The sequence below is a fragment of the Natator depressus genome, chromosome 11 (assembly GCF_965152275.1).
Source record: "Natator depressus isolate rNatDep1 chromosome 11, rNatDep2.hap1, whole genome shotgun sequence".
In the NCBI taxonomy this organism is placed as follows: Eukaryota; Metazoa; Chordata; order Testudines; family Cheloniidae; genus Natator; species Natator depressus.
This window is the reverse complement of record NC_134244.1, coordinates 8,064,101-8,090,376: the sequence shown is the minus strand read 5'-3', so window position 1 is coordinate 8,090,376 and position 26,276 is coordinate 8,064,101. Positions and strand designations below refer to the sequence as shown.

Below are 26,276 nucleotides of genomic sequence, written 5' to 3'. Positions count from 1 at the left end.
CTCTCAATTTTTTGAAGAAAAACACCAAACAGAAACACGAAATATATTTTAAAATATTTAAATAATTGAATAATTACACAACCCTAGACAAATTCCAAAATCAGCCAAACCACCATCAAAACCAACTTCCCTCCCTTTAACAAAACACACACCTCCCAAGGAAAAGAGACAAGACAAACCACATAAATGGACAACCACTACTGGTATGTACAATTACACTTAAAACAGAATTTCTCTGTTGCACCGGGGGTGGGGTGGGGGGGGGGAGGAAGGAGGAGTGGGAGAGGAAGAGAGAGACAGAAAAAAAGATGGACAGAAGAGCCAGCAATGCTAAAATTAACATCGAACAATATGTATGCACTCCATAACAGCAAATTCCTAAAGGAGAATTTCATTCTAAAGATTAATTAAATAAAAGATTAGAAACTCTCAAGACAGTTGTAAGTTATTTAATGGAACTGAAGCAAGCAATTAAAATATCCACTGTTAGTTACCAGCATAAGCACGGCTTTTTCCCCCAACCTATAATTACATACAGTCTTTTTTATAATTGCAGGTAGAAAATAGATGTAGCTTATTAAAAACATGCAACTTCTCTGAGAGTCTTTTCACAAAATCCACGGATTTTGAAAATTACAAAGAAGATATAAATAATGCACTTCGGGGTGCTGGAAACCCAAGTACAATCTTCATATTATAGGAAGACTTACAGGTATGAAAGTGCTCCATAAAACTGACTGAAAATTGTACTTGCAAGAGATTACAGTGAAAAAGAAACTGTCTCCCCATTAAAACCTGCAACTTTGCTACCATTTAGACAAACAATAGACATTTACAGTGCTGACAGTTACAGTATTACTTCACAAAAGATGCAGTTATTCTACCACTACAATAGATTAAATTAAGAACTTTCACCAGACCCATTACGATATTTTTTCTTGCAATTTGCAGATCAGCTTATTCATTTTAATGGTTATTATGGAAAATGGTTGCAACTAGTACAGTATTTGCAAAGGCAATTTCCATTTCATAGACTTTAATATTCATTTCATTCAGAGCAGTTTAAGATTTCTACAGCACTGCAGTTCTGTGGAATACAACAGAAGGTGCCGTCTTGTTTCTTTAGTTTGTTGGCATGCATAAAATCAACAGCGTTCCATATCTATTTTGAGAGCAGTATATGACAGTGAATTGTCAGTATGTTAACCTGATTACTGCACATTCAGAAAAAAAAAGTATGATAGTGAGACTGTTGCTGTGTTCCACAAAATTAAAGCGGTATACTCTGTTCTGCAGAATTATAAAGAACGGCGATCTTAAAGTGAATATGTTGATGCATAATTTGCAGATAACAGTTTTAGGTCAAGTCATACATGGGAAGAGCACTACAGATTCTAGGGTGGGATTTTCAAACGCGCTCAGAACTGGGCTAATTCTGTTCCCACTTGATTCAACAGTAAAACTGCCTATGACTTCAATGACAGTTAGGCCAATGCTGAGTGCTTCTGAAAACTCATGCAGACTTCAAGGTAAAATTTAACAATAGAATTATCTTTACCTCCTGTACAGACTATGGAAACTACATTTCTCATCTAAGCTTTAAAGTTTATTTCCTAAACTCAAGCAATGAGAGAAAAATTGGTGACTAGTTTTCAGAAAAACAATGCAGGAACACTAATTTATTTGTAAGTAAGAATAGTTAATTGTTACTAGAAACAATTGATTTTCTTGCATTATGATTTTGCATACTGGTTTGAGTTACATCACTACCACAAAATGTTTGACAGTTCTATTTGAAAACTACCTGTTTATACTCTATATTCCGCAAAAAGTTACCTTTTTTCGTAACTGGTGTTCTTTGATATGTAATGCTCATGTCTATTCCATTGTAGGCATGCGTACTCGCCACATGCACCAGTGCTAGACATTTTTCCCTCAGTGGTATCCACAGAGGACCAGCTCTGTACACTCTGGAGTGGCGCACATATGCCACGGTATAAGGGATGCAGCCAGCTGCCCTCCACCCTCAGTTCCTTCTTGCCGGAAACTCCAACAGCGGGGAAGGAGGGCAGGTCATGGAATGGACATGATCAACACATCTCAAAGAACACAAGTTATGAAAAAGGTAGCTGTCTTTTCTTCGAGTGCTTGCTCATGTCCATTCCACAGTAGGTGACTCCCAAGCAGTGCCATCGGAGGCAGGTAGGAGTTCATGTATGTGTCGATTGCAATACAGCTCTGCCAAATCCAGTGTCATCTCTGGCTTGCTGGTTGATGGCTTCATGCGCCATGAACGTGTGTATTGAAAACCACATTACAGTCCTGCAGATGCCCTGGATAGGGACATGTGCCAGGAAGGCCACTGAGGAAACTTGAGCTTTGGTCAAGTGGGCCTTCACTATAGGCAGCAGATTGGCCTGTGCCATCTCATAACAGGTATGGATGCAGGAGGTGATCCAATTCGAGATCCTCTGAGAGGACACCAGAAGGCCCTTCATCCTGTCTGCTGTCACGATAAAGAGCTGAGTCGACCTGAGGAAGGGCTTGGTATGCTCCAGGCAGAATGCCAGGGTGCATCAAACATCCAAAGTGTGTAGCCGCCTCTCCTCATTGGTTGAGTGCACCTTCAAACAGAACACCGGGAGGAAGATGTCCTGGTTGACATGAAAAGGGGACACCACCTTGGGCAGGAAAGCTGGATGAGATCACAGCTGGACCTTGCCCTTCTAGAATACCATATACGGAGGCTCCCAAGTGAGGGCTTTAATCTCAGATACACGCCTAGCTGAGGCTACAAGAAAAGCAATGTTCCACGACAGATGGGAGAGGGAACAAGAAGCCACAGGCTCAAAGGGCGGGCCTGTGAGCCTCAAGAGGACCAGGCTGAGGTACCATTGGGGAACCGGATGCCAGACCGGCAGGAAGAGCCTCTCAAGGCCTTTTAGGAACCTGATTGACATCTCATGTGAGAACACCGATTTACCCTGGACGTGCGGGTGGAAAGCCGATATGGCTGCCAGGTGCACCTAGACTGAAGAAAGAGCAAGACCTTCATGCTCTAGGTGGAACAGGCAATCCAGGATGGACTTCAGAGATTACTTGCTCAGTGAGATGCTATGCTCTGATGCCCAGCAGGAAAAACATTTCCACTTAGCCCTCCACCAGAGCGACTTACCTGGCATTCTGCTTTCCAAGAGAACCTGCTGTACCTCACAAGAGCAAGCCTGTTCTTCCTGGTTCAGCCACATAGCAGTCAAACTCTGAGGTGAAGGGACAGAAGATTCGGGTGCAGGAGCCGACTGTGGTCCTGCAAGAGTAGGTCTGGGCATCTGGGTAGTGGCCATGGAGTAGCCCTGGCCAGATCCATGAACCAGTGTTGGCGAGGCTATGCCAGGGCAATCATGACGACTCGCACCTCGTCCCTCTTGATTTTTGACAGAACCCTGCTGATAAGCAGAATCAGCAGGAATACATATATCAGATCTCCCACCCATGACTGGAGAAAGGCATCTGAAAGGACACCCCTACCAAGGCCTTGGAGGGAGCAGAAGTGATGACACTTCCTGTTCTGCGTGGTGGTGAACAGGTCCACTCGGGGAACTCCCCACTTTTGGAAGAGTGTCCAGACAACCTCAAGAGTGGAGCGACCACTCGTGGTGAGAGATAAAGGACCTGCTGAGGTGATCCACTAGTGTGTTTCAGATGCTGGGGAGATCCGAAGCTTCCAGGTGGATCTTGTGCTGGATGCAAAAGTCCCACAGGCGGAGAGCTTCCCAAAAGAAAGCCGATGAGCGTGCTCCCCCTTGCCTGTTGACACAGAATATTGAGGCTGTACTGTCCGTCAACACCTGTACTACTCGACGGGAGAACTGTGGAAGGAAGACCACGCATGCCAGGTGGATAGCCCTGAGCTCTCTGACATTTTTATGCAGTGCAAGTTCCTCTGGAGACCATGTCCCGAGTCCACAGCATACCGAGATGTGCTCCCCAACCAAGGTCTGGGGCATCAGATATCAGGGAGACCTTGGGTCGTGGACTCTCCAACGGTACTCCTTCCAGCACCCACTTTGGGTCAGCACTGCAGAGAGATAAGCACTTTCAGCGGGATTGTGATGACCTTGTCCAGGTGATCCCTGAACGGGGAATAGACTGTCGCTAGCCACAGTTAAAGGGGCAGCAGTCTGAGCCTTGCATGGCGGACAACATAAGTGCACACTGCCCTGTGACCCAGTAGACTGAGGCAGACCTAGGCCATGGTGAATGGGTGCGTGGAGACGCTGGCAATGAGATCTGACATTGTCCGGAATGTGTCCTGCGGCAGAAATGCCCTGGCTCGGGTAGAGTCGAGTACCGCTTCGATAATCCTAGTCCAAAGGATAGGGTTAACACTGATTTCTATTCGTTTATCAACAGGCCCAGATCATGGCACATGGCTTGTAGCACGGTGACGCTGTGCTGGACCCGTGTTCTGGAGTAGCCCTTGATGAGCCAGTCGTCGAGGTACGGGTAAATCTGGATACCCCAACGTCCGAGGTAAGCCACCGCCACTGACAAGCACTTGGTGAACACCCTTGGCGCTGTTGCTAGGCCGAAAGGGAGCACTGCAAACTGGAAGTGGGCAGTCCCCACTGTGAAAGACAGAAAACATCCGTGTCCGTGAAATATTTATATACGAAAGTAGCGGTCTTCAAATCAAAGGCAGCGCATCAGTTTCCCAGATCAAGGGAAGGAATGATGGAAGCCAGGGAGACCACGCAAAACTTCAACTTCTTGAGATACTTGTTGAGGTCTTGCCGATCCAAAATAGGACATAGACTGCCCTTGGCCTTTGGTATGAGAAAATATCGGGAATAAAACCCTTTCTCTTTCTGATGTACAGAGACTTCCTCTATGGCCCCAACTCCCAAGAGAGCTTGCACCTCTTGGGCAAGAAGCTGCTCATGATAAGGATCCCTGAAGAGGGATGCGAAGAAGGGTAGAAATAAACTGTAGGGTGTACACAGTGCTGAAGACCCAGCCGTCCGTTGTTACTGCAGTCCAAGTAGGGCGGAAGGGAGAAAGGCGGTTGGAAAACAGAGGGAGGGTAGAATCCTGTCTGTAGACTGGGACGTTGCCCTTGGGTGCACCCTCAAAATGCCCGCTTGTTACCCTGAGGGTAATGGGAAGAGCCCGACAGAGAGAGAATCCGACTATTGGCCCTGATGGAGCTTACAGCCTTTGCCCTTTTTGTGTAGCCTGGAAGGCCTCCGGCATAGACTGGACTTCCAGGTGCTGGGGACCTCTGTCACTACCCGGGGTGGGCGGTGGGTCCCTAGGAAGGCTGGTTGGCCTAGCCGGTGATGCAGGTGCCTGGCTGGGCTCTGGAGACTGAGGCCTTGTCTACACTTGCAAGTTAGAGCGCATTAAATCAGCCCCAGGCGCCTTAACTTCTGAGGTGTCCACACTGGCAAGGCACTGAGCACCCGGACCTCGTGGCTGGAGCGCCCCTGGTAATCCACCTCCACAAGAAGCATAGAGCTTTCTGTGCCCCGGCTGGAGCACTGGGGTGTCGGGGTGGACGATGTGCTACATTACTGCGCTGTGACTGGCCTCCGGAAACATCCCATAATCACCTGAAGTCAAGTGGCCACTCTGGTCATTGTTTGGAACTCAGCTGCAGGCATGCAGATATCCCCTTTCAAAGCTCCGTTTCTGACAGTATGCGTGCTTATCTGCTCTGGGACACAAAGCAAACCATTTGTGTGGGGGGGGCGGGGGCTGATGTCGGGGTTCCTCTGAACTTACAAGATAGCATGCTGACACTCTGCCCCCCAAAACACACAGTCTCTTCCCCCACATACACCAAAACACTCCCTGTCACACTCCCCACCCCCTCAGTTGAAAAGCAGCTGGCAATCTCATAAAATGTCCATGGAACAATGGAATTGGGAAACTTGCATCATGTGATGCTGTGCCTGCCCCATTAGGCATTCCAAACCCTTTCCAAAGCATGCTGCAGCCACTTGCACACTTACACACAATGCACTACTCTCTGTGGTGTTGCAAGAGCTGCTAATGTGGACATGCTCCACAGTCACAAGGACTTTCTCTGCTGCTGTTTCCAAGGGCCAGTTTAACGCCCGGCACTCTACATCTGCAAGAGCAGACGTAGCCTTACCGTCCCGCAAGGGTCTATGCTCCTCCCCAGACTTTCCCTTTGCCTCACTGGAGTTTGGGGAACGCCCTCTTCCCGGGTGCTTCCTTGGCTTCTTCGCCAATGCCGGGAACTGGGATCAGCGCCAGGAGGCCAGTGCCGGAGGTGCACTTTGCACTGATGCTGCCATACTTGGTGCAGAGTCCAATCTCGGTGGTCTGTCCCTGGGCTAAATCCCAGAAGGGGACTATCTAATCTAATCTACAAAACTAACACACTAACTGTTAAGAAACAAAAGAACTATTTATTTAACTATTTACAAGACTAAGAGAAAACCACAGGGTAAGTATGCGCTTGCTGAAGCAAGGAGACATTCCAGCGCCATCACTGGCGGTAAGAAGGAACTGAGGGTGGGGGAAGCCGGCAGTGTCCTTTATACTGCAGCATAGGCATATCACTCCAGAGGGCACCACAGCCAGTCCCTTAGGGATACCACTGAAGGAAAAACTTCTAGCACCAGTGCATGTGGCAAGCAGACACACATTCAATGGAATGGACTTGAGCAAGTACTCGAAGAACATGTTTTATTCTCTCTGCAAGCCTACGGTAGTATTAAGTTGTACGCTAAATTCCATACAAAAACTTGTTAGTGTAGGACTGTTAAGTGACTAAAAAAATTAACTGTGATTAATAGCACAATAAAAAAATTACTCGTGCTATTAATCGCACTGTTAAACAATAGAATACCATTATTTAAATATTTGTGGATGTTTTCTACATTTTCAAATATATTGATTTCAATTACAACCCAGGACACGAAGTGTATAGTGCTCACTTTATATTTATTTTTGATTACAAATATTTGTGCTACAAAAAATAGTACTTTTCAATTCACCTCATACAAGTATTGTAATACAATCTCTTTATCATGAAAGCTGAACTTACAAAATGTAGAATTATGTACAAAAAAACTGCATTCAAAAATAAAACAATGCAAAACTTTAGAGACTAAAAGTCCACTCAGTCCTACTTCTTGTTCAGTTAGTCACTCAGACAAACATGTTTGTTTACATTTGCAGGAGATAATGCTGCCCGCTTCTTGATTACAATGTCATGTGAAAGTGAGACTAGGTGTTCACATGGCACTGTTGTAGCCGGCGTCGCAAGACTGAGTGAACTTGTAGGCTCTAAACTTTTACATTGTTTTGTTTTTGAGTGCAGTTATGTAACAAAAAAGCCTACATTTGTAAGTTGCACTTTCACGATAAAGAGACTGCACTACAGTACTTGTATGAGGTGAACTGAAAAATACTATTTCTTGTTCATCATTTTTACAGTGCAAATATTTCTAATAAAAACAAAGTGAGCACGGAACGCTATTCTGTGTTGTAATTGAAATCAATGTATTTGAAAATGTAGAAAAATATTCAAAAATATTTAATAAATTTCAATTGGCATTCTATTGTTTAACAGTACAATTAAACTGCGATTAATCGTGATTAATCTTGATTTAAAAAATTACTTTTTTTTTTGAGTTAATCACATGAGTTAACTGCAATTAATAAACAACCCTAATATTAAGACAAAACTGAAAATAAGCTAAATACAAATTCTTGCCTGCAGCCATTAACCATCTTCTCTTGCTCCTACATCTAAATAGAAATATACTATAAAATCAAAGGCTAATACGGTAGAGTTAATCAGCTATTTTTGCATTTACTTAAAAGTTTAGAACACATCCACAAACATTCTATTTAGGCTCCACAAACACAATTAAGAAAAACATGTCATCCAATAGGACTGCATTCATCACTTCATTAATTTCACTTTCTAAGATTTTTTTTTACCTTCAGTGGAAAATCACTAGCGATTCTGCTTTATTGCAAAAGTATAGGGTGCTACATAAAACTCAAATACAGAAAGGCTCATTTTGACCTTTGAAGATAGGGAGTGGGACAGTAGAGAGCTACGGCTATTTATTTCTATGGCCCCATCATCACAGACTATCTGGCTTGCCAACTCAGCGTACAGAGCTTTCACCTCAAGCTGGGCTACCTCAGCAACAGCAACTCTGCTGATCTCAGCTCTTTAGGCAGGTTACAAGAAATTGGATAGTTTTTGAGATAACTAAGTTTCAGCCCATTCAAGGCCTTGAAAAATCAGCACAAAATTTTTTTAAACCCATCTAGAAGTGGACGGGAAGACAGTGTACAATGTACCAGCATAAGGGGCACTCAGTAGCATGCATTACCAGACCAGTGGACTAGTACATGTTAAAGCTACACAGAAACCAGCTAATTTAACAAAGAGTTACAAGTAGAACATAGCCCAACTGGGATGAAGGACAAAGACACAGATCACCGTGTCTGAGTGTACATCAAGCAGAAAAGGGCACTATTCTAAATAGTAACTTTCTGATCATTGCTGCTATTCTGGTGTCTAGGGACAGTAATGCGTCCAGAAAATTTAGAAACTGCATATTTACTTAAAAATCAGAGAACAGCAGCTTTCAAAGGAAGATGAAGTCAGAGCTTCTGCCAGTTTCTCAAAGTGCTTCCTTCATCCCATCATGAATTCTGTCTTATACAGATTGAACTTGAGCCAGCTGCGTTTTATCCAGGTACTTAATTTATTCAGGCATCAGACAGCTAAATTATGGTACCATCTGCATTACAGTCAAACATTAACATACTGTTGCCACTGCAACTTGAGACATCCCAAAATTTCACCTCATGTTCAACATTGGTGGGAAAAAGGATAGAGCACTACAGGTGTAAATGAGAAGCCTAGCACCAGAAAGGGTGAGGCGATCTGAGATTTTCTTAGTGAAAGGTGCTTTGGCCTCCCACTATGCCATTAGCAGAGGCTGAATCTTCAATTCATGACTTCTTAGTAGTTGCCTTGGTGCCAAGTTTGTCACAGACAAAGAAACAATAAATGGCATCAGAACAGGATGAGATGCCTTCTACTTCAATGGCTTTGTTGAGGGAACTCAGTTCCATGGAAAAATGAAGTCATTAAATTAATCATCTCATTCCCATACTCTTGAGGTTCACGGAATTCATGCACATTTAGAGCCTAAATATGATGGTGATGGGTACAAGAGAAAAAGATTTATTTTTCTATTTTCTTATAACTTTGGTGTACTGTATGTTTGATTTTATGGTATATTTCTAATTATGATGACATGGAAGTAAGAACAGATGGTTAGTGGTTGAAGGAAAAGATTGTGTTGAACTGTAACTTCCTTATTTTCTGACTCTTGGCACAGTTAGTACTCTATTCAGTCTTCCTTGGTGCCAAAGAATAGGGAAAAAAATATCCACTATTCCAAAAACTGTCATTTGGGGAAAACGCTCACACATGAGTTCAGATTCTCCACAGCTTACTTTATTAAAAACAATTGTTTATAAAATGACAATCAAAATAAATCTTCAAACTTAAAGGGCCAACAACAGATCCTCTTACATATTAAGAATTACTCGAACACCTGCCCTATCTATTAATGTCGTCCATAACTCTATCAAAAGCATGGCCAAATTAATGTCTTATACCATGCCCTAAAACTAACCAACTTCTCTTTCTGGTGGACCACAGGAGGCAACATCCCCAAGATCACAAGCCACATACTGAAAAATCCCTTTTGTCGGCCCCAGGAAATCTAATTCAAGAACACAAGAGTAAGTGACCCAACAAGTACTCAGATACTATGGTGACGGTTGCCTATAACAGTTGTCATGTCCCATCATGCCAGAGTTTGTGCCACATAACTGTCTCAACTAGTCTCTCTCCTTATGGGGTCTAGTTTACTGGTATGATTAAACAAAAACAATTCCCCCTTCACCCTTGGATCTGGGCTTCCCAGGTCTTTTCTGGCCTTTTGACTGGAATTTATAATCATCCTTTTATCAGAGATTCTCACTAATCTTGCTTCTGGGCTCATGCTCCAGGCTACTTTGGCACAGGGAGCTCCACCAGTCTCCAACTTTGGATCCTTGGTTGCTACGCTGCTCCCCAGGCAACCATCCTTCTGCCAATTTCTGTGGAGAACCTCATTCCAGGTCTTTCCCAGTCCCATTTCTCCTAGACTGAACCAATAATTCTGTTTTAAATCCCCAACAACTAACAACATTTTCCTCAGTCACATACCCTTTTCCTTCTTGTGCTCCATCTGGAGACTATCCATGCAAAACTCAGCCTTCAGGGGTTATGCCCTTCTCAAAGCTGTGTTGAGACAGCATTTGAGCTTACAGGAGCAGTACCTTGTTAAAGTGCCAATACAAAACCCTAAAATTTTAACGTCCAAAACGGATGATTTGGGCAACAGTTGATCTCACACATAGCTAGGTCCCACACCAATTAGGACCTTATAGGCTCGTCAACACCCTGAATTGCTCTCTGAAGCATATAGGTAATCAGTACAGACCACTGGTGTCAATCACACGGCAGCTCACCGATTTGAGAGAAACCCCTGCATACTGCACTAATGGAAGGTGGGTGCTTTCCAAGAGAAGCCCCAAGTAGAGTGCAGTAGTCTAACAATCAGGTTACACTTTCCTGGTTCAGTGTGGCAAGTTCAAAAGGTGAATGATATCAGGTATTCTCAACCTTTTTCTTTCTGAGCCCTCGCGCCCCTAGCATGCTATAAAAACTCTACGGCCAACTGGTTTTCTGCATATAAAAGCCACGGCTGGCATTAAGGGGTAACAAGCAGGACGACTGCCTGGGGCCCCATGCCATAGGAGGCAGCACAAAGCTAAGCTGCTGAGGCTTCAGCCCCGGGTGGTAGGTCTCAGGGCCCTGCAATATTCCCTGCAGTCGTGCATGGCGGGACTTTCCCTAGGGTCCTGGGCTTCTGCCTGTCTAATGCTGGCCATGCTTGGCAGACACCCTGAAACCTGCCTATGACTCCCCAGGGGGCCCCGGACCCTTGGTTGAGAACCACTGAATTATATATCTTAATGCCTGTGTGAATGGAACAGTAAATGGATATACTACATGGAACAATGATTGTAGATATGCGTCTATTAGGGTGCCACACTGACTGATAGTACTGGTCTTCTGTAATATCTCTATTAATGATGTGAAAGAGGAAGTAAACAGCAGTTTCATAGGCAAATGCAACATGAAGCAGGTGCTGAGAACATCACTGAGGACAGAGAAATACAAAGTGACATTGAAAATATAGTCATGAAATAAAAGAAGATTCAATCTGGAAAATTACAAACATCATCTGAGGATTAATCCCAAATATAGACATTCAGTGGAAGGGACAGACTTGGGCACAACTGCAGTCTGTCCAACATTGGTGGAGCTGGTAATGTTTGCAATTAATGTTGGCTTCCACCTTCCATTATAAATTCATAGAAGATTAGGATTGGAAGAGACCTCAGGAGGTCATCTAGTCCAACCCCCTGTTCAAAGCAGGACCAACATCAACTAAATCATCCCAGCCAGGGGTTTGTCAAGCCGGGCCTTAAAAACCATTAAGGATGGAGATTCCACCACCTCCCTAGGTAACCCATTCCAGTGCTTCACCACCCTCCTAGTGAAATAGTGTTTCCTAGTATCCCACCTAGACCTCCCTCACTGCAACTTGAGACCATTGCTCCTTGTCCTGTCATCTGCCACCACTGAGAACAGCCGAGCTCCATCCTCATTGAAACCCGTCTTTCAGGTAGTTGAAGGCTGCTATCAAATCCCATCACTCTTCTCTTCTGCAGACTAAACAAGCCCAGTTCCCTCAGCCTCTCCTTGTAAGTCATGTGCCCCAGCCCCATGATTATTTTTGTTGCCCTCCACTGAACTCTCTCCAATTTGTCCACACCCTTTCTGTAGTGGGGGGGCTCAAAACTGGATGCAATACTCCAGGTGTGGCCTCACCAGGGCCAAATAGAGGGGAATAATCACTTCCCTCAATCTGCTGGCAGTGCTCCTACTAATGCAGCCCAATACCCCATTAGCCTTCTTGGCAACAAGGGCAAACTGCTGACGCATATAATCTCCAGGTCCTTTTCTGCAGAACTGCTGCTTAGCCAGTTGGTCCCCAGCCTGTAGTGGTGCATGGGATTTTTGTCTTAAGTGCAGGACTCTGCACTTGTTCTTGTTGAACCTCATCAGATTTCTTTTGGCCCAATCCTCCAATTTGTCTAGGTCACTCTAGACCCTACCTGCGAACTTGCTGAGGGTGCAATCCATCCCATTATCCAGATCGTTAATAAAGATGTGAACAAAACCAGCCCCAGGACTGAATCCTGGGGCACTCCACTTGATACCAGCTGCCAACTAGACACAGAGCCGTTGAGCACTACCCGTTGAGCCTGACGATCTAGCCAGCTTTCTATCCACAAAATAGTCCATTCACCCAATCCATACTTCTCTAACTTGCTGGCAAGAATACTGTGGGAGAGCGTAACAAAATCTTTGCTAAAGTCAAGATATATCACGTCCACTGCTTTCCCCATATCCACAGAGCCAGTTATCTCATCATAAAAGGCAATCAGGTTGGTCAGGCATGACTTGCCCTCGGTGAATCCATGTTGACTGTTCCTGATCACCTTCCTCTCCTTCAAGTGCTTCAAAATGGATTCCTTGAGGACCTGCTCCATGATTTTTCCAGGGACTGAGGTGAGGCTGACCGGTCTGTAGTTCCCCGGGTTCTCCTTCTTCCCTTTTTCAAAGATGGACACTATTTTTGCCTTTTCCAATCGCCAGGGACCTCCCTTGATCACCATGAGTTTTCAAAGACTATGGCCAATGGCTCTACAATCACATCAGCCAACTCCCTCAGCACCCGCGCATGCATTAGATCTGGACCCATGGACTTGTGCATGTCCAGCTTTCCTCAATAGCCCTTAACCTGTTTTCACCATGGAGGGCTGCTCACCTCCTTCCCATACTGTGTTGCCCAGGACAGCAGTGTGGAAGCTGACCTTGTCTGTGAAGACCAAGGCAAAAAAAGCATTGAGTACTTCAGCTTTTTCCACATCACCTGTCATTAGGTTGCCTCCCCCATTCATTAAGGGTCCCACACTTTCCCTGACCTTCTTCTTGTTGCTAACATACCTGTAAAAACCCTTCTTGTTACCCTTCATATCCCTTGCTAGCTACAACTCCAGTTGTGTTTTGGCCTTCGTGATTACACCCCTGCATGCTCGAGCAATATTTTTATACTCCTCCCTAGTCATCTGTCCAAGTTTCCACTTCTTGTAAGCTTCCTTTTTGTGCTTAAGCTCACCGAAGATTTCACTGTTAAGCCAAGCTGGTCACCTGTCATATCTGCTACTCTTTCTGCACATCGGAACGGTTTGTTCCTGTGCCCTCCATAAGGCTTCTTTCAAATACAGCCAGCTTTCCTGGACTCCTTTCCCCCGCATATTAGCCTCCCAGGGGATCCTGCCTATCAGATCCTTATGGGAGTCAAAGTCTGCTTTTCTGAAGTCCAGGGTCCGTATTTTGCTACTCTCCTTTCTTCCTTTTGTGAGGATCCTAAATTCAACCATCTCATGGTCACTGCTGCCCACGTTGCCACCCACTTCTACTTCCCCTACCAATTCATCCTTGTTTGTAAGCAGCAGGTCACGTTCCTTTTCAGTTGCCTACAACTTTGCCAAACTTTAACCATTTGAACTTGAATTTTCCATGCTGGTTTTCTGTACAAAGCTGAATTTTCTTGGAAAGTTTCAGCAAAAATTGTTCAGGCATTTCTGAGAACCAGATTAGAGAAGAATAGATAGCTTTACCAATATTATTTCTTCCCCCACCCCCAGAATGTTTCTTTGAAAGGATTTGATGCCTCCGTGTTTTGGAGCAGGAAAACCACCCATATTTGGCCATACTGTAAGACACGGAAAAATGCCATTTGTACATCCTCAGTAGAGCCTGTGAGAGCTGCTGCTAAAAACACTAAACATTTCATTTACAACAAGGAAGCTCTCAGCCTCATGGAGCTTTGGCATGGTTCAGGAAAATAACAAGCATAGCAGCAGCAGAATAGCCTTTCATCCAGTGAAAAGAGCACTGGGTTGAGAATCAAAAGAACATTAGCTCTAGTCTCAGCTCTTTCACTAACTGGTGTTAAATCTGTGCACTATTATTGAAAAAAAAAAAGCCTCATTCCCACACCTTAAGAGACAGGTAAGCACCATCACCACCATTTTACAGATGTGGTAACAGACTAAACAAGGTCACTTCTTGGAGAGCTAAGGATAGAACACAGGTTTCTAACGTGGTGCACTCGAATCTCATCTAGTCAGCCACGCTGCCTTTTAGAGCAAATGAGTCAAATCTATGTGCTGTCTGCAACCATGAGACCACACTTGACTTCCAGTATTAAAACCCAGGAATCCTGATTCTTAACTTTCTTCTGCTGTCAAGCAAAAAGTTGTATAAATCACTGGCCACATGTATTGTCAAATCACTGTGGTGGCTAGTCCATGTAAAAAACAACAACTTACTATTGCTTCCAGCTACTTCTTTAGCTCAAGTGTAGAGTTCTCTGCTGTGGACCTGGTTTCAACTCCTGCTGAATCTTATTAAGTTTGCTTTTTAAAATCTTATGTGTGTGAAAATGACAGTTCCATGAATCCTTTACGATTACTACCACAGAAAAATTGTTTTTGTTCACTTTGTTCTTTGGATACACTTTGTGAAAAGTCAGTTTCAGTATTTCTTCTGTATATTTATTTTCCATTTCTGCAGACAGCAAGAGAGCAGAAACTTTCTGGAAGGTAGGGGGTGGGGGAAAGAGAATAGGAAAAAAGATTGTACAACCACAATAACTGGCAGGGGGACTCGTGTATGCATAAGTCCTTAAAACTGCCTTTCTGAAACTGAATACATTTAAAGTTGATGGTGTACTTTTAGAAATGGAATAACAGATTTAGCATGAAAGATTAAAAATAAATATGTATAGTTTGGCTAAAGTGGGACCAAAATGGGGAAATGTGACAACTTCCTACACATATATATTTGAAGTGTGTAAACACTAAGGAAAAAGGGCATCTTAGGTAGTACATTTATGTAACTATGAATTATGAAATTTAAAAACAGAAAATTTAGGAAGAAAAGACTATTTTAAGTCACAAGGACCAGATGGTATTCAGCCAAGAGTTCTGAAGGAACTCAAAAGTGAAATTGAGGAACTAACAATTGTGGTATGTAACCAACCATTTAAATCAGCTTCTGTACCAGATGACTGGAGGATAGCTAATGTGACGCCAATTTTTCAAAAAGGCTCCCGAGGTGATCCCAGTAATTACAGGCTGGTAAGCCTAACTTCAATACCAGGCAAATTATTTGAAATTACAGTAAAGAACAGAATTATCAGACACACAGATGAACACAATTTGTTGGGGGGGGGGGGGGGGGAAGAAGAGTCAACATGGTTTTTGTAAAGGGATATTATGCCTCCCAAATCTACTAGAATTCTTTGAGGGGGTCAAAAAGTATGTGGACAAGGGGGATTCGGGGATATAGTGTATTTAGATTTTCAGAAAGCCTTTGACAAGGTCCCTCACCAAAGGCTCTTAAGCAAAGTAAGTTATCATGGGATAAGTGGGAAAGTCCTCTCATTGATCAGTAACTGGTTAAAAGACAGGAAACAAAAGGTAGGAATAAATGGTCAGTTTTTAGAATGGAGAGAGGTAAATAGTGGTGTCCCCCAGGGGTCTGTACTGGGACCAGTACCTTTCAACATATTCATAAATGATCTGGAAAAGGGGGTAAACAGTGAGGTAGCAAAATGTGCAGATGATACAAAATTACTCAAGATAGTTAAAAGTCCTAAGCAGACTTCAAAGAGTTACAAAAGGATCTCACAAACTGGGTGATTGGGCAACAAAATGGCAGGTGCAATTCAATGTTAATAAATGCAAAGTAAAGCACGCTGGAAAACATAATCCCAACTATACATACAAAATGATGGGGTCTAAATTAGCTGTTACCACTCAAGAAAAATCTTGGAGTCGTTGTGGATAGTTCTCCGAAAACATCCACTCAATGTAGAGCAGCAGTCAAAAAAGTGAATAGAATGTTGGGAATCATTAGGAAAGGGATAAGAAAACAGAAAATATCATACTGCCGCCATATAAATCCATAGTACGCCCACATCTTGAACACTGCATGCAGATCTGGTCACCCCATCTCTAAAAAGATATATTGGAATTGGAAAAGGTATAGAAAAGGGCAACAAAAGTGATTAGGGGGTAAGGAACAGCTTCTATATGAGGAGAGATTAATAAGACTGGAACTTTTCAGCTTGGAAAAGAGACGACTAAAGGGGGATAAGATAGAGGTCTATAAAATCATGACTGGTGTGGAGAAAGTAAATAAGTGTTATTTACTCCTTCTCATAACACAAGAACTAGGGGCCACCAAATGAAATTAATAGGCAGCAGGTTTAAAACAAACAAAAGGAAGTATTTCTTCACACAACGCAGTGTCAACCTGTGGAACCCTCTGCCAGAGGATGTTGTGAAGGCCAAGACTATAACAGGGTTCAAAAAAGAGCTAGATAAATTCATGAAGGATAGGTTCCTCAATGGCTATTCACCTCCATGGGCTGGGATGCAAAACCATGCTCTGAAGCGTTTCTACTCTCCGTTTGCCAGAAGCTGTGAATGGGCAACAGGGGAAGGACCACTTGATGATTACGTGTTCTGTTCACTCCCTCTGAAGCACCTGGCATTGGCCACTGTCAGAAGACAGGACACTGAGCTACATGGACCATTGGTCTGACCCAGTATGTCCAGTCTTATGTTCTTATTAACGAACAGAATAGTAAATTAACAAGAATATCACCAAGCTGACCACAAGATCTTTTAAGACTGTGGAAAAATCTTCCAAATAAAGTACCGTACTAAAAGATCTACAACTTGAGGTACTTAAAATGAAAAAACCACAGACTAAAATACTTTTAGAAAAATCCTGCATTGGTAGGGGGATGGAATAGATCTTTTCTGTCTTTCTAGTCTAGGACAGATTCTAATTAAAAGACTCCAAGTGTTTAAAATGGCATCTCTATTCTTTAGCCATAATAAACTTGGTTTCATCTGAAAAACTTGGTATTTGGTCAAGCAGTATAATTCAATCAGTATGTTGCCAGGTAGCCTTCCTACAAAATAGTAAGGAGTGGCTAAAATGAGAGGGGGAGAACACAAAATTCACTCTGGGGAGTTCGCTATGATTTCCCTCCCCCAAACCTCAGGTGTAGTCTGATAACTCTCAAATGGCAGCTCCACTTCACTGTACTTTCCCCAAGCAGTGAAAATATTTCTGAGAGAACCTCCTCCATTACATATCACACACATTCATCATTGAAGGTTGTTAGTTTACTTTATTGTTGAATAGGTACACACCTTGCCATCTTTAAAGCCATATACCACACAGCCCATTTGTAGCCAAGTACACTTGTATTTCCCATTAAATACTGCTCTTAAAATTGATCAACAGAGTTACTGCCGCACAATACAAAGAGTTTACTTGGACAAGAATCCAAGTGTTCCACCTCTCTAGTTCTTCCACTAGAATGTAGAAGATGAGGGAAGAGGATCTAATTCAGGTTTCAACTGAAGTAAGAATCTTGTTTTATACAACTTTTCTTACCTGCTTTAGGTCAGGTCTTCACTATAAAATTATGTCAGTATAACTATATCACTATGGAGTGTGAAAAATCCACACCACTGAATGCAGTTATTCTGACCTGTGCCCTGCTATAGACTTTGCTCCCATTGACACAACTACTGCCTCTTGCGGAGGTAGATTAACTACCCTGATGGGAGAAGCTCTCCTGTCGGCATGGCACAGCATCTTCACAGAAGTGCTAGAGTGGCACAGCTGAGCCACTGCAGTGTTTTAAGTGTAGACCTGCCCTCAGCAGTGATTTGAAGGGCTTACAGTTTTTTGCAAAACGCCTTGAGGGGAGACTGAAAAATCATTACAGAAGATTTTATTGTACTATAGTACAGTCCCCTAAAAAAAAAAAAAAAAAGTCTCTTTTTTTTCTTAACTTAAATCTGTATGACTCATTCTCCTGACCGCGACAGAATTATAGAAATGTAGGGTTGGAAGGGACCTTGTGAGGTGATCTAGTCCAGCCCCCTGCACTGAGGCAGGACCAAGTCTACCTAGACCATTTTTCACAGATGTTTATCTAACCTGTTCTTAAAAAGCCTCTAATGACAAGGATTTCACAACCTCCCTTGGAAATCTATTCCAGTGCTTAACTATCCTTTTAGTTAGAAAGTTTTCCCCCTAATACCTTATCTAGATCTCCCATGCCACAGATTAATCCAATTCAGGGAGAACAATTTATAACATCCCTTAACATATGCCAACATATCATATGCCAAAAGACTCTGTCAGATTTTTAACTGTTATCTTTGCAATTCATGTAAAATTAAACTTACGCTAAACTCAAAAAAATGCTAAATAATTCCATTAATTAGGTTCTAAGGGGCACATAATACATACATTGCTGCTTTTTTTTTTTCTTCTAAAAGAAGAAGGGGAGGCAGGGGGAGAGACTAGGCTCTGAATTCTTACTGGCACTGTATGGTTTGCTGAAGATGTCCTCTCAATATGTCATCACAAAATGATACATGCTGGGATTTCAGCCAAGTGTCAAACTTTTTTTTTTTTTTTTAAAGCTGGGTTAAAACTATTACTGTGCTACTACTTTAGTCTGTGCAAGGTGGAGGTCACTAGATGGGGAGAAAAGACATAGCCCCCATTCCCAAAGGAGTATTCCATCCACAGCTGGCTCAGAGAGAAAAGAACCAGACATACTACTGCTAGACCAGCGATTGCCAAACTTTTTTATTAAGCTGACCCACCCACTCCATTTTGTCTTTTTTTTTTTTTAAATGACCCACCATTACATATATGTTCTCTCTGCCCCAGCCCTGCAACCCTAACAATGCAGAGAAAAGGTCTGAGAGGAAGGGGTTGGAAGATGAACCTGCCTCATTCACCTTGCTGTGGCAGTTCCTGTCTTGTGGGACTGGCTTCCCACTCCAGGTGTTATAGGAGGCTCCCCCTCCAACAGTTGAGCCAAATTAGAGTGGCACTGCAAACTGGAGCATGGGGTCACAGCATCAATCGGGGTGGCCAGGCCAAACTTAAGTGATGCTGTGCCCCTGGTCGCATCACCAGAGCAGGGAGCCAGGCTTAGTCCTGTAGCACAGGAGCTGCTGCTGCAGGGTGGGCTTGCTCTCCAGTCCTACCACTGCCCCCGACCTTCACCCACAGTGGGCCAGGAATAGCACATGTTTGCCCAGGCCAGGGCCCAGTGATGGGTTAATCCAGCCATGGATGTGGCAATCCATCTAGAATCTTCCTGTGACCCACCGGTAGGTCAAGACCCACCATTTGGGAAATACTGCACTAGACCACTGGTCATCCCCTTCTTTGGTTTTGTCTTCTCCCACCTGTTCACCCCAATAATCTTCACCACCTCTTCTCTCCACCTTCAGTTTCCCTCCACCACTGCAGACAATCGCATTTTACTATTCCTGTACATACCACTTTCACAACACTGCAAATAGAAGCAGAGTAAAAAAAACTCATGAGATCTCATGGCCTTTCACTGGTTTCTGAACAGTGACAGCATGAGAGTGAAAGTGGTATATGAAGAAAGGACAGTTATGAGCATATGGTGAAAGATTCTCTTGTTCAACAATTTTTATAATTGGTAAGGGTGGAAAAAAGATGGCACAGAAGCAGGATGTGAAGGCATGAGATACATGTGATCTTGCATCAAATTTAGACAGGGTGGGGTGGGGAGACAATAAAGATACAGTGCACCAGAGAAGCCAATTGATGGAAGCATTCTGAATCACAGACAAAATAAACCAAAATAATAGCTTATTTTACTTATCAGTATTAAGCAGTCTTTATAACCAAAGAAAAAGGATGCTTTTGACCACTGCTTATTTTTAATCAGGTTTTAACTCAAACTAAACAAAACAGTCACTTAATATTTTTACCCACACGAGCTATCAAAAGTAACTTAAGCTCTCCATTAGTCTTGGTCTACCACATCCATTGGTTTAAAATACCATCCGACTTTACTTCTCGCCTCCTCTGTTCATATGAGAGGACTTAAGCAAAAACCCTTCTAGAATAAAGTGCCATTACCATACTAAACACCACCTGCCTAAAGGGGTGGTGGTATGAACAGCTTCAAATGTACAAGCATAATTTTGATTTTTATTTTGAAAGTCCTCCACTCCAATATATTTAGCTTATTGTATTGACTTACTTTTTGAAAAAAAAATGTTCATATATACAAAAAAAATATTTTTAAATAGTTAAGCATATGAATGATATGCAGACCAGTGTTCCCTCTAATTTTTCCCACCCATGTGCAGAATGAATTTTGTTATGTGCACCAATATGGAGATGATGTACCTTCATATTGGTGCATATAACAAAATTCATGTGATGGGGGTAGGGGCAAGGGGTTTGGAGTGTGGGAGGGGGCTCAGGGCTGGGGCAGAGGGTTGGGGTGCAGGCTCTGGGGTGGGGCCAGGGATCAGGGGCTCAGGGCTGGGGTAGAGGGTTGGGGTGCAGAGGTGTGAGGGCACCAGCTGGAGGTGTGGGCTCTGGGTTAGGGCAGAGGGTTTGGATGGGGGGGTAAGGGCTCTGGCTGGGGGTGCAGGCTGTGGGGTGGGGCCAGGGATGAGGGGTTTGGGGTGTAGGAGGGGGCTCCAGGGCTACAGCAGAGAGAGAGGACTCCCCCCAGCTCTCTCTCTCTGCAGCAGCACCTGGGCTGGGGGGGGCGGGGGCACCTCTCCCCATTCAGGCAGCTCTGAGGCTGGGGCTGCAGGATAGGCACTCCTTCCCTAGCCCCAACAGGTCCGCCCCAGCCACGCCACCCCAGCTGCACCTGGGCCTGATCTGGCATGTATAGGTCTGGGCTGCTCCAGTCACGCCACCCGAGCCGGTCCAGGCGCCCCGGCCGCAGCAGAGTTGCGGCCGGGAGAGGGGCGCCCCAGCCATGGCAGGTGGGGGCCAGGCTAGGTGGGGGCTGGGTGCTCCTCCCCCAGCCATTCCCCGTGGGGTTGCCTGAGCACCTGCGCAGCAGCGCAGGGAACTTAGACACAGACCCTCCTAACTACAGAATTATTCAGTAAAACTGTGTTCATACTCTAAGTCAGGGGTCTCAAACACGTGGCCCGCAGGGTTATTTTCTGCGGCCCACGGGGTTATTTTCTGGGGCCCGCCAGCTCCCTGTGGCCCCCCCCGCACCCTCCCAGCATTTACCGAGAGCAGCTCTGGCGCGGCGTGCACCAGAGCAGCTCTGGCGCGGCGGCCAATGGGAGCTTCGGGGGAGATACCTGGAGGAGCGACCAGGGCAACACACAGACCCCTGTGCCCCCGCCCCCACCCTCCAGGTCCTAGCCGCTTCCTGGAGCGGCGCAGGGGCAGGGCGGGCAGGCAGGGAGGGAACCTGCCCTGCCCCCGGTGTGCGCCGGGCCGAACCCGCCCCCCGAACTCCTCCTGCAGCCGAACCCCTGCCCTGAGCCCCCTGCTGCACCCCACACCCCTCCTGCACCCCAACCCCTTGCCGCACCCTTCCTGCATCCCAACCCCGTCCTGAGCCCCCTGCCACATCCCACACCCTTCCTGCACCCCGACCCCCTTCCCTGAGCCCCCTGCCACACCCTGCACCCCCTGGGGGCAGGGATGAGGCAGAGTTGGGGTGGCGATTTCAAGGAAGGGGTGGGAACGGAGCAGCAGGGGGGAAGGGGTGGTCAGTGGTGCGGCCCTCGGGCCAATGTACTAGTCCTCATGTGGCCCTCATGGTCATTTGAGTTTGAGACTCCTGCTCTAAGTAGATATTGGTTCTCTCATATTTTAATTAACACATTTCCAAGACAATGCACCAACACTGTCAGAATCTAACAATAGGCTGTCCAAACCTTGATTAGGACTTTTGGGCACAACTGTAATTTAAGCCAGTGGCTCTCAAACTTTCCAGACTACTGTACTGCTTTCAGGAGTCTGATTTGCCTTGCACACCCTCAGGTTTCCCCTCACTTAAAAAAAACTTGCTTACAAAATCAGACATAAGAATACGAAAGAATCACAGCACACTATTACTGAAAAATTGCTTACTTTCTCATTTTTACCACATAAAGTAAAAGCTGTTTTACCTGGCACTTCACGAACCAGAAAGCTCTATAAACTGGCGTTTCTGATCTTCACTGGAAGTCCAGTTTATAGTCCGGTTGGTGTGGGGCCGGCAGGGGGTTGGAGCATTGGACAGGGTGTGGAGCGTGGGCTCTAGGAGGGAGTCTGGGTGTGGGAGGGGGCTCAGGGTAAGGGTATGGGTGGTGCGGGGTGCTGGATTCAGGGGGAGCTCACCTAGGGCAGCTCCACGCAATCGGCGACCTACCCTGGTTGCTCCTAGGCATAGGCGCGGCAGGCAGCTCTGCATGCTACCTCCGCTCGCAGACGCCATCCCCACAGCTCCCACTGGTCGCGGTTCCCGGCCAATGGGAGTTGCAGAGCCAGCGCTCGGGGTGGAGGCATGGCGCAGAGCCTCCTGCCACGCCTCCGCCTAGGAGCAGCCAGGACAGGTTGCCGCTTGTGGGAAGCCGCCTAAGGTGAATGCCCCCTGGATCCAGCACCCCGAGCCCACTCCTGTGCCCCAACCCTCTGCTCCGAGCCTGCTCCCGCACCCAAACTCCCTCCCAGAGCCCACGCCCTGCACCCCCTCTACACCCCAACCCCCAGCCCTGCACCTCCTCTCACACCCAAACTCCCTCCCTCTTAGTTAACTGCCATTTTTCTCTTACCGGCACCCCCTATTCTCCCAACATGCCAGATAAAACAGCTTTTACTGTAATTATAAAGGTTTCAGAGTAGCAGCCGTGTTAGTCTATATTCGCAAAAAGAAAAGGAGTACTTGTGGCACCTCAGAGGCTAACAGATTTATTTGAGCTTAAGCTTTCGTGAACTACAGCTCACTTCATTGGATACATTCAGAACTGAATGCATCCGATGAAGTGAGCTGTAGCGCGCGAAAGCTTATGCTCAAATAAATCTGTTAGCCTCTGAGGTGCCACAAGTACTCCTTTTCTTTTTGTAATTATAAAATAAATCAACTGGAATATAAATATTGTACTTACACATTTCAGTGTATAGTATATAGAGCAGTATAAAGTCATTGTCTGTATGAAATTTTAGTTTGTACTGACTGCTTAGTTTTAGAACAGGCTTAATAAAAGCACTAGCGAAAATATCTAGATGAGTTGGTATGCCCCCGGAACACCTCTGCGTACCCCTGGTTGAGAATCACTGATTTAAGCAACAAAAATAATCAGTGGCTAAAATAGAGTTTTTCAAAAAGTAAATAATCAGTGCACTTAATCTTTAACACACCTCAAGCTTTTGTTTTTAGCCCCAGCCCTACAACTCCAGACACAGGCATGGAAGTCAATGAGACTCTAAGCAGGCACAGGTGTTAACCATGATCATTCACTTGCAGCAAGTGCTCAAAATAAATAATGACCCAGTATTTCTAGAATGAACATTAAGGCCCTAAATGCTGCAATATTACTTATATGTAGGTGGAGCCCTCGCCTGCACAGAGGTCACTGCAGAATCAGAACAAAAATACAGTACTTGGGGAGGCGTACACTTGCCATATATTTAACACCACCATGATAATTAAAGTGACATTTTAACAGTTAATAAATAATGCCTCTAACCCATATTAGAGAGCTCATTCACTGAAAACAGCAATTAACATATTACAGTACTTTTAATGTGCTACGGTTTTGTTTTCATTTATTTTTGTTTTTACAAATACAGCCTCTAACAACTATAAACTTGCTACAGAAGGGCAGTTCATATTAACTTTAGTGTGGCAACATTTTAAGTACACCCAACCCTGAAAGTATTTTTAGCCAGGGCGTTCAATCAATACTGTCTTTACAGTCAGCTTAAATTAGGAATTAGAAGGTTAACACAACTTTAAAGCAATGAATATATTTTGTGGAGCTAGCTAACTGGTAAAAGAAATAAGATTTATTCTAGTGTCTAAATTCATTATGAACCTAAACCACAAACAAACCAGAATCTAAGCACATAGGGAATGAGACACAAGAAAGCAAAACACCAGCAGATTTATGCTTTTGAAGAAGCTTCATGGAGGTTTCAATTTCTGCAACAGCTTTAAGTAGGCTAAATAGATGACAGAAGACCAAAAAAAATCCTGAAAAAATGCAAGGAAACTGGAAATTCAAGATTGTAAAGAGATATTTTTACACATTCTATCCTATTTTGTTATGCCTTTTTAAAAGTTCAAGTTAAGTGTTTAAAATTGATCTTCAGTATCACATCTTCCTATGTAAACAAAGTTCAATTTCTGAGATTATAAACCACAAACATTCCCAAGATTGTGTGTGTATATTTATGTGTGTGTGCCCTCTCCAAGGATTGACCTATTAGTTTGATGGTAAAGCATAACAAATTTGAGATTTATGCTATGAAAAAAACAGGGAGTAGAAAAAATAACTTTTGAGGTCAATGAAGCAAGAAATATTGTCAAAAATAAGGTACTCACAAAATGTTTAGGCAGCAAACTGGAAAAGCTTTGGCACAATCCAAATATCTTACAAGAAAATTGTTTTACAAAATTTAATTTAAAATTACATTCATGTATTATTACAACACATTTAAGATGTAATGAGCTCACGAACATCTGGCTGTATGTGGGCACATCAGTAACTCCTTGTATTACAAAGCATTTCTTTACCAATATCAATACAGTAGTCAAAAAACACACATGCAATAAACCCTCACTACCATTCATACCAGAGTTTAGTTTAAGCACGAGAAATACCCGAAATAACAAAATGCAAATACTATTGTGGCTTAACCGTCAGTGTCTACCTTAAAATCATCCTCTACTGAATTTTAAAAAGCACTAAAAATCATTAGGGATACAAGCATTTTGAACTTGCTTTGTTATGTGCATTTTGTTTTAGGCTCTTTAAATCATCTATTACTCATAGTGTAAGAACAGTGGCACAAAATTTGGTCACATATATATATATATTTACTTTTGCTTAAGCAACTGGAACACTTTATGTAAACCGGCAGCTAGCTAGTTTTAACAAAAGCCTTGTTTTGAAAAAACAACAGCATTCTTCCTTTTCCAGATGGCAGTGCAATGAGTTCATGAGTTACCCATCACCAGGTACAGTAAAAGCCTCCCTTGTATATAAGATGTTCGCGATTATACAAGCTTTCTGGTTGAGGGAGACACTAAAAAAACGTACTGTAGGAATGAAAAGAAAACACTGCACTCCAGCCTATGTTTCCTGTCCAAAGAAACCCACGGGCACCCACCCATGCACCTAGGAATCATGACAATCTTATATTTCCATATTAAATCCATTCCCAATATAAGAACGCCTTGTTTCAGAAATTTGATGAGTTTCCTACACTGCTGGATCCCTGGAAAACATACGCCCCAACCATCCTCATCACCCCCCTTTCTTCTGAATGGTGCTTTTGAACCCATGGTGCGTTTGGTGGCTTTTTTTCAGCCTTCTTCCGAAATCTTTTGGGCAGGTGGGGGGTGGGGGGGGAGAGCGCGGAACCACCCACACTGGCGTGGGCTCTCAGGAGAGCTGCTTTCCATGTACAGCTCCGTATATGGGATGATACAGGGGGGCTGCAGAGGGTGGGCTAGAGAAGGAAAACGCCTGGCCCCCTCTGCACCCTCCACTAGCGCACGCCGCCGACCCGCCGCACACACGGCCGCAGCCTCTGGTTTCGCAGCCCGGCGCACCACGCACCGCAGGACGGTGGCTTCGCTCACCTTCACATAACAGCCGCGTCCTTCCAGATAAGGCGAGAGGGGCGCTGAGGCGAGACCCGCGGGCTGGGCTCGCCGCTGCCTCCCCACGAGCCCCCTCGCACGCACAGGCGCGCTCGCTGCCTTCAGTTCCCCCGCAGCAGCCGCCGCACGGGCAACAGCAGCAGCAGCAGCAGCCGGGCCGCTCGCAGCCGCACGGACCACATCGTACTGCGGCGTCTGGGCCGAGGGAGGCTGGGAGGGGGCCGGAGAGGAGGTGGCGAACCCCCCCCCCCCTCGGACACTCCTCTGCCCCCCCCAAACTACAAC

At 44.6% G+C, this 26,276-nt stretch overlaps 2 protein-coding genes across 3 annotated transcripts in view; one reads left to right on the top strand and one right to left on the bottom strand.

The window, feature by feature from the left end:
• Nucleotides 1–26,208, bottom strand: part of PTPN4 (protein tyrosine phosphatase non-receptor type 4) — a 245,977-nt gene extending 219,769 nt beyond the window's left edge. The window contains exon 1 of one of the 2 annotated variants that reach the window (XM_074967065.1): nt 25,971–26,208. The gene's annotated coding sequence lies outside the window, so the exon portion shown is untranslated. The remainder of the gene's footprint in view (nt 1–25,970) is intronic. The other variant, XM_074967064.1, reaches the window with a different exon arrangement.
• The window catches only part of LOC141995806 (uncharacterized), a 102,105-nt gene that overhangs the window by 28,994 nt on the left and 46,835 nt on the right, over nt 1–26,276 (top strand). The gene's annotated exons all lie outside the window — the stretch shown is intronic.